Source organism: Rhipicephalus sanguineus, chromosome 4 (genome assembly GCF_013339695.2).
Source record: "Rhipicephalus sanguineus isolate Rsan-2018 chromosome 4, BIME_Rsan_1.4, whole genome shotgun sequence".
Classification (NCBI taxonomy): domain Eukaryota; kingdom Metazoa; phylum Arthropoda; class Arachnida; order Ixodida; family Ixodidae; genus Rhipicephalus; species Rhipicephalus sanguineus.
In genome coordinates, this window is record NC_051179.1 from 165551882 (window position 1) to 165569449 (window position 17568).

Below are 17568 nucleotides of genomic sequence, written 5' to 3' on the forward strand. Positions count from 1 at the left end.
CTCCTCCTTCACATCCCCACATGGTTCCCTTTAGTGGGAGATGGTGAAATATTTTTGAGTGGCGGCTGGCCCAGACCCCTAAATCTGGCCCCCAACAGGATGGATCCCGCCCTTGAAGACATGGACCCCGCGGTTCTGTGGCTCCTCACGATGTGCTCGTCTATTTCTGCACCGCCAACCGCAATGCCTAGATGCTTGATCGCTGCTTCGAACTTGATGATACTGGAGGGGTGCACAACGTCAGGCGGAAGGCCATTTTAATCGTGTGCTGTCTTGCAATATGTATGAAAGGTGCGCAGTGGTGTGAGCAGTTGGCGTGTACACAGTTTTTTTTTTTGTTGACGCGGTCTGAATGGCCATGGGTTGGATTGATGGCAGGAGTACGCAGTAACGCGTGATTGATCATGAAGAACGGGCACAGACTAGAAATATGGCGGCATGATGAAAGAATAGCAAGATTGGTGCGAGATTTAAGTTTGGTTGCGCTTGACTGGTGTGGGAAATCTGAAATGGTGAATCTTGCTGAACGGTGTTGCACAGTTTCTAGTGATTTAGTGGTATCGCATTGGTAAAGGTCCCAAACAGCGCATGCGTATTCTAGTTTTCGTCTGATTAGTGTCTGATAGACGAGTAGCTACACAGTGCTAGGAGCTAGATAAAGGTTTTGACGTAGACAGCCAAGAGCTCGGCTAGTTCGTTAGTAACATAGGATGTGAGAAGGGTCCATGTTAAATCAAAAGAGAAATGGACACCTAAGTACTTGTATGCACTTACAGATGAAATTCCTGAGTTGTAAATTAGGTATCTTGGCGTTGGGTAGGACTGTCGGCGACGAAAAGAGACTAGCGATGTTTTGTTTGTGCTTAAGGAAATGAGCCATTCGTTACACCAGACTTCAATGTTATGAAGGTCCGAGTTAAGTAGATGAACATCTGATATGTCAATTGTGCGATAAATGAGGCAATCATCTGCAAAAAGTCTGATGTTAGAAGAAAGGTTGTTCGCCAAGTCCTTAACATAGATCATGAAACGCAATAGACCTAGGGCCGTGACCTAGGTCCATTGTCATTTCAGGCCCTAAGCACGCCTGATATAACAGGTCGTAAAGACGAGGATCGATTACAGTCGGCAATGAACTCCTGGCGGTTAGTTAAAAAGTCATAAATTCAATAAAGAACTAAGGGGTCAAGGTCAAGACAACAATTTTTCAAGAACAAGCGTTTATGACGACCGTTGTCGACAGTTTCTCGAAGTGTAGAAATTCTTTAATGCCTCGACCGGTACATTTACATCAGTGATATTGCCACACGTGCGACCACGTGACACGTCACGACCACGTCCAAATATGGTAGATACATAACGAACGCTAGACAGAATTAATCCGCTGTTCTTGTATTTTGTTACACTTCTTATCATCGTGATATTACCACGGTCAGGTGGTGCTTACTGTTGACAAACCTAATTCAGCGAAACACCTACCTGCCCTTCCGTCCGTTGGACGCGAAACCCCCACCACTGCCCTTCTATTATATTTTTACTGAATCTTTCCTCTTTCCTTTCGACTCACGCAATTCGGCACGCCGGCCCCTCATTATCCCCGACTCCCACCCCCGTTTTCTCACTTGCCCTTTCCTCCTCTTTTGCTTGCGTTGGAAGAGAGAGCGCGAAGTATTGGAGGCGAGGAGTTACGCAGTCGACTTCTATCTCCATCCGACCCCGAGACCAGTGTACTGGACATACAGCGCCGCAGAAAAGCAAACAAAGCTATAATCGGAACCTAAACCACCTCTACAGCTTCCCTAAGAGGCGTGCTATATCTTTTTTTAATGTAGTGCCTCCCTCAGCTGCATTGTCTTATGTGGGTGCCTCAGAGTAATGGCATCGATCACGGGGGAAATCGCGCGCCGAGTATGCGAACTTATTTTAGGAGCTATCTTCGTGCAATTAAAATAATTCCAATCATTCGTGCTAACCATTTTCCTCTTAAACCAGTGTTGTGAAAACGTAGCCTTCGCAATCAGAAGTTTGCTCGCAATGCTCGGGCACGTCACGGCGACAGTGGCGCCAGCTTTTCAAGTGATGGGTCTCGCGCCCATACACATCCGCGAGCTAGGATAGGTAGTTGCAGGCTTCAAAGACGAATAATTGCATTGCGAAATCAATTATACGGACACACTCGGTGGGTTTTTGCCGTCGGCGTCAGGGCCGCCGTGCAGTTCCGTATATGTGTAAGTATGTATATAAAACCCACAAAGAAAATGGTTCGAAAGAAATTTTTTCCGAAGTGAGCGACCCGTTATCCGAACCTGCGGCCCTCCGAATCGCGGTGCAATGTGTTTACCTGCTCGGCCACTACGCTTACGTCTACCAGCACACTAACGGCGAGTTTATATACATCATTTACCGTTCCTGGTACGCCCATCTCGGAGGTGCTTCAGCGTGGCAGTGACTTCTTCACTGTTACCCGCGAGATCTCCAAAGGGCTGACGAGCGCGCTTTAAGCGGCATGGTCCCGCCATGTTTCGTCGCACCGCTTGGATGTAGGAGCCGGAGGTCGTTCATTGGTTAACTTACAGAGAGTGGTCGCCTGTCATCGCGCGCTTATTTCTAGAGGGGGTTGAACAGATGGGTGATAATTTTGTACAAGCTTCGCTCTCATCGTTTGCGTTGAATCCATAGAAAGCACGGAGGGCATTTTACTCGCCGCAGCGGCCGCGTTTACCCAAGGAACAAAGAAACGCTCCACCCGTCTTTCTTCGGGCGAAGGAGCGTGAACGGGCGCCTCTGGAGGATGGGAGGGGGGAGTGCGTCGATGCTCTGCACGAACAGCAACTGCGAACTTTGCCCATAGGGGCGTTGGGGCGCGCGTTATCTCGGCAGACACTATTACTACACGGCTCACATACGTGCTGTGCTCTCACAGCTACTTCGCGTTGACAGAACAGAGGGTACGAAAAACGCTTCGCTCCCTGGAGCGGCTGTGTTCGCTCAAACGAGCGTCTTGTAGAGTTACGCGAAATCGCACCCCAAATAGTTAGCTACTTGGATTTCTCCGTATAACATTCATATTCGTTGCTGTCGCATTTATTGTTTCGCCCTTGCGGCGATCTTCCTTTTCATCGGCAGTCATATACTGTATATCTGTGGTGTCGTTGTCTGAAACGGCATTTCATTTAGAATGTGATAGTTTGAAGTGTTTTATTTTGTTTCTAAGAATGTTTTCTACGGTGCTGTGCTCTCGAGGTGTAGGACTAGGCCAACGTTGCACCCCAGATTTTATTCCTATCTTAACTTTTCAAGGTGCTGCAAAAATAAAGGCTATTTTTATGTAATTAATGATCCATGCAGGTTGTAGAAACGTTCAATCCGTAATAGTCTTCCTAAGGATGACAACGAAAACATAAAGGTCATCACACACGACATCATAAAATCGGTACAAACGCCTTCCCCTGCTTTCGCTTATGTCCGCTGAAGGGAGTCATAACCATGTATGTCTATTTTACGTGCGAAATCCGCGACATGGTGGCCCGCTGTAGTAGACAAAACCGGATAAATCCTTTTTCTTACCATGTGAGGTTTGTTAACTTCCACCTAAATATAAGCGCAGCGGTGTTCTTGCAATTTTACCGTTCAGAATACTGCCTCCCTGGCCGGGAATTGAACTATTCTCATTGTGCTCGATTACGCAACCCTTGCGGCACGACCAAAATTAGGCATTGCAGACCTCAATTTACGCGACCTTTCTTTGTTCACAATGGTATAGTGAACAGAAAAATGTATGCTGCAAATTTTAGTACAAGCTTTAAACAATTATCTGCGGTTGGCTCTACAGGCCGCGGCCGTAAGAAAATGCTACAATTTCAATTGTATTAACGTCTACTGCACAAATGTTATTGTATAAACTGCGCTTTGAATGATTCAATGCACGTCTTTTCTCCTTATGCAGAAATGAAGATTTTGTTTTGCATCAGCATTTGCTGCTTTATGCTGGTTCCATTGTTCGGTGAGTTATATTGCACTAGAAATTGCAGAACGGCACGGAATGTTTTAATGTGACTTTTGCAGTGTGTATGTTCGGCGTTTTAAGGCCATGATTTTTCAATAAAAGTTCAGCAAAATGAATCCTTATGGCACCTTACAAAGAGTACTTGTCTACCATGGCATGCGGATGAACTTTGAGTTCATAAAGCAATGATGTGATCCAAGTTATTGGTCCAGGTACATCAATAAAACTAATCCTCGGTAGGATATACCGGTACAACGAGTCCTCTCACAGTAAAGTATATCACAGCTGTGCAACATGGTGGAAATACTACATAAAACAGCAATACAAAACTTCGTCGCCGTTAAAATGCATCATGAATTTAATTTCAGCTCAACGTGAAATCTGTCCGTTTGTCCCTTTGTCACGTATGAGGGTTAACACCGTGAAAAAACAAATGAAATAAAAGTCCGGAAGATTCCACAAACTACGGCATTTGATTCAATGCGAGGCAGTCAGCGAGCAGCTGTTTATCTCACACTTTCAGCCAAGTCTTACGAGGCGGATCGACGTCTTCGTGTAATTTGAGTAGTTGTGTGCCTATAGTGGGCTTACCAGACACGTTGACTACCCTGCTCTCTCAAGTGTAGCTGATTGTCTGACGTAACGCCGGCACTCGCGTTACCGCACAGACAAAACGAAGGGCATGCAGCGTTCCTTGGCGCATTCTTGCGAGGACGAGCAACGCTAAACCATAGCTTATAGTCATAGACAACATTAAAATTGGCAAGTACAACAGTCGGCCTGTTCATCTATGTTGCAATCCGCACCAAATGTCTTACAAAGCAAGGTTTGAGATTGGGCTAGTTGGTAATTCATCGAGCTTTTTTCAAGATCTCTTACAAAAGTTTCGGTGTGTATTTTCACTGCCCTGGGTTGGTAAAGACTGCGAATCACCTGTTCAGTGTAGCCGCATACAGAGGCCAGTGGTATGCGGCTATGCTCCACAAGTGGCTGCAAAAAAAGTGCTTCATAACGCACGCGACTGGCATACTATGTTGTTCATTTCAAGATATGTCAGTCACAGGCTTGTGGCCAGGATTTATTTTTTCGAAGGGTGGGTGGGGCACTTGGTGAATGCCTTGAAAAACACCTATATTATTATTTTTTTCGGCAAAGAACCACCCTCTATTAGGCAAGCCCCCCCCTCCCCCCCCGGCTACGGGCTTGGTCAGTCTTGTTCGTCATACACTGATACCTTTGCAGACCCTATGTCAATTTTTGGTCACTACCGAAAGTGGCATAGGGGCTGCAAGAACACAGAGACGTTGGCGGCTGCATAGAGAAACAGAAACTGTCAAACTGTGATTGGCAAAAAAGTGTTTCACATTTAAAATGTAGCAGATTATTTTCGACCGGAGTGGCATTCATCCGGGCTCCGAAAGCTAGTGCATTTAGCACTGTGCTACGCACCCACGCTTGCAAATGTGAATATTGTCACGTGGTCGTGACGTCGACGAAGACAACAGTCAGCACATCCGAGATGAAACTGTTTATTTGGCCGAACTTGTGGCCGAGAAACTGAGAACTATAGAACTACAGCAATACACGCTGTACAATGATAGCGGCGAACAGGGCGTCGTCCGTCGATCAACTGACAAGCCGTCAAGCGCGTCGGCTTTATACAGGCGCTATTGAATTTTCCAGCACTATCGCTGGTGGCGGCATTATCTCTCGACAAAGCTAGAACATTCACGGGCGGCGCGCAATCTTAACAAAACGATCTACTACAATCGAGAAGCTTCTCGAACACTGCTTTGCGGACAGCGTCGATCGTTGATAAACGTCCTAGTTGGTCAAACCCGAATAATTCAAACTAATCAAGAAGTAGGCGTGGCAATGTATCTTAGCATATGGATGCGCTGTACACGTGGGGCAAAACAAAAGTAAAAATAGACTTTTCTTGAAGGCTTTAGTGAATTTTGAGGCGCTGTAACGGAACACATCATGTAACTATGTGAATCCTACATAGATGATGGTGCCAATCAGCAAAATATACACGTTACGAAAATTTAACTCAGATGTTCTCCAGATGTTTCAGACGGTGACGTTCCAGACTTTGGCGTTCCAGACGCTGCCGAACGCTAGAAAGAACAACAAAAAATCACCGTTTCGCTTAAGGGCGAAGCAATGAATGTGATAGCAGCAAATTGTAATGTTCCGCGAAGTAAGGCTAGCAAGTAACTCTTATATGCGGGCTCGCGTAACTCTGCAAAACACTGCTTTCAAAAAGTACGGTCGTTCGTGCCGTCAGTTCTCTAGAAGTAAGCGTTGAGAGCACAGCAAGTTTACGAGCCGTCTCCTGACGCCTGTAGACAAAACGTGCTCGCCAGCGACCGAGCTCAAACGAAAGCTCCCTCCCTCGCCCTCCCCTCTTTGGCATCCCTTCGTGCTCTTTACGAAAGACGGTGGGGCGTTTCCTCCCTGCTTGATGAGCAGTCGACTGCAGACATCGCACGCGAGGTGATGTCATCGCATGTGCCTTTCATGCGAAGGAGACAGCAGACCCGTTTCATGTGCGCTCCTGCGGCGTTCATCGCCAGCGCTTGCGAGCTTTCACTCGCGGATAGAGCACACGATGCGCAGGGGTTACGTGCAAGACTTCAGAGAAAGAGAGCTTTTTTATTGAAAAGCAGAGAATTTAGCCGGCGTATGCAAATCGCTGACATGCTACTCTGCCTGGGGATGGGTATTGGGGACAGGAAAAAAGTGTGAGGAGAGAAAAAAATGACATTAAATGTTAAGGTAGAATAAGAAAAACGGGCTGAGTTTGCTCCCTTGGGTGGAGACATGCGCTGACAGTCCCTCATTGCGTGGTTTCAAGGTGCAACTAAAGTTGGTCGAGCTAATCGATACTCTAAATATTTGTATAAAAGTTTCATCGCACGCCTCTCTGGCCTGAGGCAGGCTGAAGGGCCCAAGACACAGTCAAGTGATCGAGTTCTTTGGGTTATCGAATGCATGCAATGTTCATAGAGCGCACGCTTATTGGCATACGCTCCATACTCAAACAAAAACACATGGCTGATCCCTCTTTCATAGGAATCGGTATATCATGAAAGTGCAACGTGTCGTCACAGGGGTAGTTGAGCGTTTCGTGCGCATTGTTTCGCCACAAGGTCAAAGGAATCAATGCTATAGCAACCAATTGTAATGGCACGCGAAGAACGGCAAGCAGTTCGAAACTTGCTGCGTGCTCTAAAGAAGAAAGGACGCACGAAAAGAACATACACAGGCCGAGCGCGAACTAACAACTGTCACAATTGTTACCTCTTTGTGTGTGAGCAGCGCGCTCTTTAGGAAAAGCGGCCTCTGAAGCGACCGAAGTGACCTTCGTGCTCTCTAATGTCAACGGAAACTTGCGGTGAAAGCACAAGACTTACAAACCACCTCCATCACGAGATAAGCACGCGCGCACGAGAGACACCCCCTGTAGAGGCGCGCTAGCATCGCAACGCCCGGGGCGACGGCCTTTAAAGCGCGCCCTCCGCGCATTTCGGGCCATCTCACTAGCGATAACACGAGCACGCTCAAGCCACCGAACTCTGAGTACCGCCAACGGTGAATGTTGTATATAAATGACTCGCCGTTTTTAAGGTGAAGAACGTACGCTCTGAGGCCGAGTGGTTTCGTGTCGCGCGCTGCGGAGCGAGGGGTCGCAGGTTCCACTCCACGCAACGGACCATTTTCTTCTACTTTTCTTCTTTGCCACCTGTTAGTGTATATTTTACACCGTCATATCGGTGACGGTCGATTCCACGAAAGATAAAAAAAACGGTGTATACTTGATGCTTTCGATTTTCCTGATAATTTTGTATGTTGTGCACATATGACTGCACAGCACGAAACCGCAGTTCGGTTTCAAATTTTCAAATAAATTTTTTTTTTCAACACAGGACAATTCTGGAAGGGTCACCCGTTGACCACGACCATTTTGCGAAGAGTGCGTTTTCGTAAATTTGCAACCATGCTGGCAGCTACCGAACCTATATATTACACATATCTTTCTTTTTAGCGGAAGTAGAAGTAAGGAGGAAATAGCTCATATCATTTCATGGAATTTTGAGCAAATTATGTATTTTTAAAAATTCGCGAAAAACTCTGCGCTCATGAAAAATCAGGAAATTTGTGACGCTATGGCTACTTCTGTGATCATTTTAGCTTCATATTTGCAGTATGAAGAGGCCTTTATGTGAATAATGAACCTCTGCATTTGTATTTCTCTAATAATTTTCAAAGTAATGCATTTTCATGCTCGAAACACCAAAAAGACAAAAGTGCTCCTCGATTAAGAAATCTATAATAAAAAAACCCCTATCTAAATTTTGTTCAAGGTCCCCCAAAATGTTCTCAAAGAACTGCAGAATGATATTATGAAAAAAACATGTTTCATCATTTTTATTAGAACAAAAATCAGAAAATGTCAAACATTGTGTTTCCAGAGCGTGGTGGCTACTGCGTAAATGACATCTCTAGTAACAAGAAAATACAGCAACACGTCTTTTTTCTTCTCTGAGCTTCGCTAAACAACAGTAATGATCTATTGTCAGAAAGTGGGAACTTTTTTGCAAAGAAAAAATATCGTTCCAATTAAATGCACTTGCGTGGTTTGCGACTTCACGCCAGTGTTAGAGATCCCTCAGTCCACAGTAGGCACTTTCAGTTGTAGCCTCCTTATCTTTCCTCTAATTCAGTTGAGTATAATTCTTATCCTCCATGCTAAAGAATGAAATCCCTGCATGCGTCTCTTATGATGTTGTACTGTGCCAGAATTGAGAGATTGGTATAAAAGGCAAGGTCTCTTCATGAATGGAAATGAACTTCTGGAGAGCGGTCGGCAATAGGTTTGGTTTGTGTTGGCCCAAATGTGTACGTTGTCAAACCTTATGTGATCAATGCAGAGTTTAAAAAGAATCGATTACGTAAAGATTGATGGCAGCCGTTCTGACTACGGACAAAACACCTTTTGTTTGCATTGCATCTGTTTTGCTTTGCATGTCCTTGTATCTCTTGAAGCAGTGCTGGCAGATCTAGTCTCCCTCTCGAATTGAGCGCGCAGCCTGCTTCATGACCCTCCACAAAAGAGACTCGATCCGATATCTTCTACACAACGAAAATTCCCCTGCAGCGGAATTTTCTTTTGTGGTCATGGCTCTCGGTCATGGCTATAACGCCTACCCATAGCCACCTTCGTAGCGCAGGAGAGTGACCGCACCAAAGTGAAGCAAAATTTGGATGCCTAACTTCTATCTCAGGTGGTGTTTGGCTGACTGGCACAGTCGTGCTCGTTGCTGTCGTCTGCTCAGGTGGGCGTCTATCGCGCCGCCCTTTGCACCTGTCCGCCTAACGCATGCTACTCCGTTTACACGAAGGCGTGTAGCGCGGGCCACTCTATCCGGCACACGATCGGCACGGTGCGGATCCAGAGACCGGGTGGGAGAGCGACGAGCGGTGAAAAATGTACGATGTAACCAACGCAATCGACACCCCAGCATTTTCTCGTGCAGAGCAACAAATCCTGGCAAACCATGTGTGGCTGCTGTGCTTGGGTGGCACTGCGGTACTCGCCGTTCACCACTGTCGCCATTTGCGATTTCTCACATTCTTACAATGCATGATCGACTCAGCTACACAAATTACGCGTTTAGCTTCGTTGCTGTTATATAAGCGCATTTACTCAAATAAAATTATCCAGAGGAATGAAAATGTCCGTGCTGCCCGTCGACGAGGAATATAGGTGGTGTTGCAAATGCATTTAATTGGAACGATCTTTTACAGCGAAAACTGTTATAAGATCATTTCAAGGCCGTTTTTTGGCGCCGTAGTTGTCCGCCGCCGCCGGCGGTGTCCGTAAACACTATCGCACAAAATAAAAAGAAGGAAATAAGAAAAATTTCCAGGATGGAACGAGGTTCGAACCTGGGCTTTCTGCATGGGACCCCAGTGTTCTACCTAAGGGCCATGCCGGTGCTTGAAACTGCGTTGCAAAAAGACCCTATGCAAGCTTCATGTCGGGAAGGAACCACATTAACATATTGCCACGTAATGTAGTGTGGCAGAATATTAAAATAACAACCAGGCATCACACAAACGCCAATTCTGTAATCGGGCGTCACACAATGCAAATTGCGCAACGAGTGGGTTGTTGGGTGCTTCCAACCAATTACGAAGGCCACTGCGATAATTCTTCATCGTCATCAGCCACAGCATCAACAAAGTGCACATAACAGCTTACAGGCGTTTAGCGAGTACCACGGTTATCCGCAGAATGAGGAAAATTACATCGTGGCTGCTTCCCTACTTCACAAAAATTAGGATGATTTCTAGCGTATTGGGTTCATGGCATGTGCACATCTATTGGTTGCCAAGGAAGCCCATAAGGTTCGCATGATCCATTTCCTCAGGCTCCCAATAAAGTTAATTCCTTCTCTCTCTCGCTCTCCGTTTCTCCAGTTAACGTATATCAGAAAGCTTGGTGGGACAGTTAAATAACGACCGGGCGTCATACAGTATGAATTACGTAACTAGTGGGTCGTTTAAAGCTTCCGACCCATTACAAAGGGCTCAGCCATATTCCTTCATTGTCACCAACCACCGCAATAACAAAGTTCACATAATCCCTCACATATGGTACCTCGCTTCTCCGCAGAATAACGAATAATGTCGTGGTGGGTGCTTCCCAACTTCCCAAAAATTATGATTTGTGTCGTAGTGGGTACGTTGCTAATGTACTTGTATTAGTAGCCACAAGAGAGTTTATCAAAGGCTCTAGAAATGCCGCTCTTCCAGCTTTCGCTGTGACTGTGCTGCGCTTTCCTCGCAGGCCTGGCGTCTTTTCCTTTACAAAACAGACCCCATTTACCGACAATAGATCATTACTGTTGTTAAGCGAAGCTCAACGAAGAAAAAAGACGTGTTACTATATTTTCTTTTTATTAGAAATGTCATTACGCAGTTATCCACCACGCTCTGGAAACACAATGTTGGACATTTTCTGCTTTTCTTCTAATAAAAATTATGCAACATGTTTTTTTTTCATAATATCATTCTGCAGTACTTTGAGAACATTTTGGGGGCTTTGAACAAAATTGAGATTGGGGTTTTTTTATTATAGATTTCTTAATCGAGGAGCACTTTTGTTTTTTTGGTGTTTCGAGCATGAAAATTTACTACTTTGAAAATTATTAGAGAAATACAAATGCAGAGGTTCATTATTCACATAAAGGCCTCTTCATACTGCAAATATGAAGTTAATATGATCGCAGAAGTAGCCATAGCGTCACAAATTTCCTGATTTTCATGAGCGCAGAGTTTTTCGTGAATTTTTAAAAATACATAATTTGCTCAGAAATCCATGAAATGAGAAGAGCTATTTCCTATTTACTTCTACTTCCGCTAAAAAAAGAAAGATATTTGTAATATATAGCTTCAGTAGCTGCCAGCATGATTCCGAACTTACGAAAACGCACTGTTCGTAAAATGGTCGTCGTCAAGTGGCGACACTTGTCGAATTTTCCTGTGTTGAAAAATTTTTTATTTGAAAACGAACTGCAATTCGTGCTGTGCAGTCATATGTGCACAACATACAAAATTATCATTAAAATCGAAAACATCAAGTATACATCTTCTTTTCATCTTTCTTGGATCAACCTGACGGAAATATGTCAGTGGAGCCGTGGTGGACCCCGGCATAAAACACGTTCGTGGTTAGCGACCCGAAATTGCTCGATTTTGAATTTGTGTATGTACACGCACATACACACACATGTGTGTGTGTGTACGTGGCCTCTGTTTCTCTCTGTCCTTACTCTTCTTTCAATCTTTTCCATCTCTTTCCCCTACGCAGGGTTGCATATTGGTTATGCTAAACCGGTTACATGCCTGCCTTTCTTCTCTCTCCTGTCTTGTTTTTCTTAAACTTACTTCTTTGTTCAGTGCAATGTTCGTCAGAGTTTTGATATTTGTCTAGAGGCACACCCAGATACTGTGTTGGTAGAGACGACATACGCAAGCGCGAAAAAAAAATTCGCAGTAGTATCCCAATCGCAATGCCAAAATTCATAACACTTCTGCAATTTATTTTACATCTCGTGTATGAGCAGAAGTTTTCAATGAGTGCTGTTGCCTCAATGATGCTCTTTTTCTATTGAACAAAAAACTGCTATGTCATCTGCATAAGCGAGTATTTTTACCTGAGCTATAAGTAAGCTAAGGTTATAGCTTATGTAATAAAGTCAAATAAATGGGCTCCATAGGGACAGCAAATTGAAGAGGCGACAATAGGCACCCTTGGCGCACTGAAAAAACCACATAAACTTTACTCGTTAGCTCCCCATTCACGATTGTCCTAGTGAAGCATTTTGCATATGCCATATTTACACCATCGGCTATTACACTGTCTACGTTCAGGTATTCCAGTAGAGAGAAAAAAGGCATCATGAGAAACAAGATCTGTAATCTATTTCGACTGCCGCGTTTGCTGTATGTTATGAATGTCCTATGTGCCTCAAGTTCTGGTATTCAGAATATCCATTGTGTCTTCGCAGTTTTATTTGGGCTTCGACTTAGGAAAAAAGCAGTGGAAATAACCGATTCCTTGCGGGCAAACACGGAGACGTGGGTCTTCTTCACTTATTTATGCAGTATATTGTGTCTAGATTTATGTTCCTCCTGGTTGTAAATAATACTTCTTTACGCCTGGTTATACAAACTAGGTTACACAAATGATTCTGTGACGCGAATTCCCGATTTATAGTTTCTTCGTGTATTGATATCGGGGGCATGGTAACCGGATTCTTGCGGGAGGCCTTATCCTCAGAGAATTGTTGAAAGTAAGCATTTCTTAGTACCTGAGTGATGTTACGAAAAGAGACTTTATAAACATCTAATCTAAATGCTCTTCCCGACCCCTATGTGCCATTTTTCATATCGTGGATAGCTAGGACAAGTAATTTTAAAAATGGCTGAGGAAATGCCAGTAGCGCCAACTGCCAAGAGCTTCTTGTTCAAGTTAAACACGAATACGCTTCTGGTAAAAACATGGCTTCGGGAAAAAGGCATCTTCGTTCTTTGGGCAGGTGATTGACTCCCATGAAAACAACCCGACAATATCGAGCATGCCTTTCTTGATGGCTGGGTTGCGGATATTTATTGGGACGTGACACAGCGCACTGTAAAGAAGAAACAACTGCCTGTGGATCCTTATGGCATAAGATTCGTATTACTACGTAGCCCATATTACATAATAATAGTTCTGGAACCCGCCGTTACGAGGCGGGTTTCAGAATCATTACGGGCTGTTATGAGGCGTCTCACCATATTTTGCTGCACACGCACCAATTGTGCTTCAAAACGCTTTGCATTCATTTTATTGCACGGTGATCATGCAATGCCATTCACCTTTTCGTCATTCAGTAGAACACTCCAACAAGAGCTTAAGTAAAAGGGAAGGTACCCAGGGGCGTAGCCAGAAATTATTTTCGGGGAGGGGGGGGGGGTTGAAGCATACGTTATGTAAGTTTGTGCGTGCGTTTGTATGTGCGCGTGTATATATACGCAAGCAAAACTGAAAATTTCGGGGGGGGGGGTGTTGGAACCCCCCCCCCCCTGGCTACGCCCCTGAAGGCATTCGTAGCAAAGCAAAAGCAATGGTAATATTTCTTGTATTTCTTTTTGTTTCCTTCACTTAGTTCTGTGCACTTTGTTTTGCAGGAGCGAGCCACTTTACAGGTGTTCCTTGTGATGTCAAAGGTCGCCTAGTCAACACGTCTCAGGTAATTATGCATAAGTGAGCATGCACAAGTAAAGTATCAGGCATAGTGCCTAAAATAGGAGAGATGAGCTAAATACCCTTGACATGTATACGGGCATCAGAAAGACCTTTCAAATAAGAAACATCAACCAGAAAGGTATTCACTAGGGGTGTGCGAATATCAAATTTTTTGAATGCGAATCGAATACGAATATGCACCTTCGAATATCGAATCGAATATCGAATATCAAAGCAAAATGTCTCCACAGTAACAACATTTTATTTAACATATAGGTATTTCAAAAAAAAACATTAACAGCCTGACTGGCAGCACAGCATACACTGCTATTTCCAGAACACAATGTCCAGGCTAGCACAATGCACATCACAACACAAGCAACTATCACGGCACAATGAAAGTAATCACTAGATGTTATCATGAAGAAATATGAGTTGCTCCACATGATCAGGAAGCAGGCGCTCCCTTCTAACAGAGACACCCTTCCCCCCCCCCCCTGACACTGAAAAGGCACGCTCGCTTGGAACAGAAGTGGCTGGTATAGGGAGGTGCATGGGGCAAAGCTTTGCCAGACTGGGGTATCTGAAGGTGCCTACAGTCCGCCACCAGTCACATGGGTCACTGTCTTTCTTCATAAGTGGTCCCTCCTAGTGAACGAGTGGTAGTGCCGCACGTTACGGCCGCATATTATTGAAAATGTACGGTTACATGATCGCCAACAGCGCCGCACGTCGGAGATGCAACCGCAATAAATCATACGTATTGGGGCGCTCGTCGCAGGTAGCTATCGTCCCTCCGTGTACTTACGATGTTTATCGCTTCTCTCTGCAGCGTTTTTAGCTATACGAACGCAGCAGAAATGTGGAAGACGAGTTATTTTATGCATGATAATCGGATCGCATATTCGATTTTTTTGAATATTCGAAGTTATCGAAATTGGAAGCTTTTCGAATACACGATTTTCGAATCGAAGCAAGGTGTGTGACCGGGCTAGTTGGTATTCCATATTGACGTGAACAGCGCGTGTAATACGCGTGTCGTTTCTTCGTCCTTGTGGATTACACGCGCTGTTCACGTCAATTTCGAATCGAATACGAATATTTCGAATGTAATATTCGACGAATATTCGAAACTCGAATATTCGCACACCCGTAGTAGTCACCCAAGGTGACACACGTCATAGGGTAGCCTGATTCCTCGTAAGGCCCTTTGCGGACAGGGCAGAGAAGTATGAGAACCGCTCGGTCGGTATGAAGGCGTAAGCTAGTCGGCGGGACAACAAAAACCTCTCAAGCGCCTGTCGACTGCACTTTTCATCTTAATACGTTGTGCGGCCCGCAGGTTCCGATCGCTAATACTTGTTACTGCTTTATAGTTGTATCCAGATGCTTTGACAGCTAGGTAGTAGCGTCACTTCAGTATTTCCAAAAGCGATTTTCAAAATATCGGAGCGTAAAGCTAGCATTGTTTCAGTAGCGCACACTGCTAGCGAATGGTGTCGCCGTAACCTCAGTATTCATAGGTAACGAAAGATTGGCCTTGATTTTGTGGTCTGTGGCTCTTAGAATACTGGAGCCTCATGTTGAATAAGTATCGTAAACAGCCTGAAGTATCACTGCATGCTTGTGGCTGAGCGCGAAGCATGTTGACATTGTGGTTTAAGCCTCAAACAAGGCACACACTAAACTTTTTACACCATTAAAGATGTAAAAGGGGTGTTCATGATATTAACACCTTTTTTCGCATTGTACGTACAATATGAAAGAGTGTGCTAATGTCATTTGCACCCTTAAGGGTGTAAAAAATCACACCATCTCCCGCTAAAGGGGACCATGAGGCGATGCGAAGCAGCGTTTCGGCATGTAGAGCCCGCGTTTCAGCGGTGGAGTGGTGAGTGGGAAAGCGGAGAGGGGAGTGGTGAGGGGGAGAGGAGAGAAGGAGGGGAGAGGAAGGGGAGATGGGGAAGGGGAGGTGTGGAGAGGGTGAAATGAGAGGGGGATGGGAAGGGAAAGGGAGGGGAAAGGGCGAGTGGATGAGAGTAGAGAGGGGAGTGGAGAGGGTTTGTACATGCGCAGTAAGGGTGGTTACGCCGCACACCACCACCACCACCACCACCACCACCACCGGATTGAACTCCGCTATAAGATGCTTCACATCTAAAAAAATGTTTAGTGTACAGGCAGAATGTAGCTAGAATTGCCACGAACTTCTGCAACGACACGACGAATAGGACTCGAAGCATCAGCGCTGATGATGGGCGTATGCATGCAGTGTATTCCACATTGAATATGAGCGCTAGAAAGCGGGAAAATATTGGGACGTCGTTGTAGGCGAGTTTCTAAAGCTCAGCGTTATTGCGTGTTTATTTTCTCGTGTTACAGTGTTTCGGGCTTTCAACTTGCACCACTAGCCCCGAATAACACCCTCAATTTAAATTATTTCTCTATCGTCAAACTGCTACGTAAGCCTGCCAAGAAGCGCATGCACGTAGAGGAGACGCGGCCACCACTTTGAAGCTGTAGTTGTATCTAAAATGAGTTGTACTGCCACCAGATATTTGTTGGTTTAGTTCAGAAGGTAGTCTGTTGGAAACTATGAATTCTGCAACCGCGGAAAAATTCCATACGTCCTTTTTGACGACAATTACTCATAACAATTTAACTGATAAATATGTATTTCAACTAGTTTCTCCAGCGCGAAACAAACGAGACGACAGACAAGGAAACGAAGAAACACAGGGGATCGAAGAGCTAGCGGTCATCTCTGTTTCCTCGGTGTTTTTCAGCGTACGTCATCGCGTATACAGTATTCATCTCGTTTCTTCGTTTTCTTGTCTTTCATCAAGTTTAGCGCTGGAGAAACTCGCTTCGATATTAGCGCCAAGAAACGAAGTCGCACCACAGCCCTGCCAAGTGCTGTTCAATTATAGCGTATAGATAGCATCCATTTTGCGTATCACGCCTGGGTATTTCCAGTGGCACCCATCTTTCATCAATTAAACTATCCCGTTTATAGATCTGGGTATGGTGCAATCAGACATGTGACAACTTATCAAGCCTGCCGGACACAACACCCTGTTATGTAAGTAGAATTAGGCTCCAACATCAGTGTTTCTGCTATGGTAGTGAATCGTGAAACCATGCAGAAAATAATTAAAGCTTTCATGCCATTAGAACAAAACATTACACCATCTCCCGCTAAAGGGGACCATGAGGCGATGCGAAGCCGGAGCACTTGCACGATCGCGTTCCGTTGGCGTTCGTTGGGCATGCTACCGACCTCGCGTCGTGGAACGCGAAGAGGGACGCTACGCGCGTCGTATCTTCCATCTAGCCTGGCCGTTAATTCTCACAGGGCGAGCGGGGAACGCGGTCGACAGGCGGGCGAGAGGGGGGCAGCATAGGAGAGGAGAGAGAAGGGGAGGGGACGCGCATGCGCTCGAGCTCATCGCGGCGTTGCGCAGGAGAGAATTTCGGCATGTCTAGCCCGCGTTTCAGAGGAAGAGTGGAAAGGGGTGTGGGAGAGGGGAGGGGAGAGGGAAAATGGAGAGAGAAAGTGGAGAGGGGAGGGGGAGGAGGGAAGGGGAGAGGGAAAGGGGAGATGGGAAGGGGATATGGTGAGCGGAGAGGAGGTGTGTGGAGAGGGTATGCGCATGCGCAGTAAGGGTGGTCACGCCGCACACCACCGGATTGAGCTCGGCCTTAAGATACTTCGCATCTAAAAACTGGTGTCATATTAACGTGGTTTCATATCCTA

General features: G+C 45.4%; 1 long non-coding RNA gene across 1 annotated transcript; it reads left to right on the forward strand.

Moving 5' to 3' along the window:
• Positions 1 to 3944: 3944 nt before the first annotated feature.
• LOC119389110 (uncharacterized) lies at positions 3945 to 16893 on the forward strand. Its single transcript, XR_005183008.2, has 3 exons — positions 3945 to 4003; positions 13754 to 13815; positions 16828 to 16893. It is a non-coding gene; the product is annotated as an uncharacterized LOC119389110 (long non-coding RNA).
• The last annotated feature ends 675 nt before the right edge of the window (positions 16894 to 17568 follow it).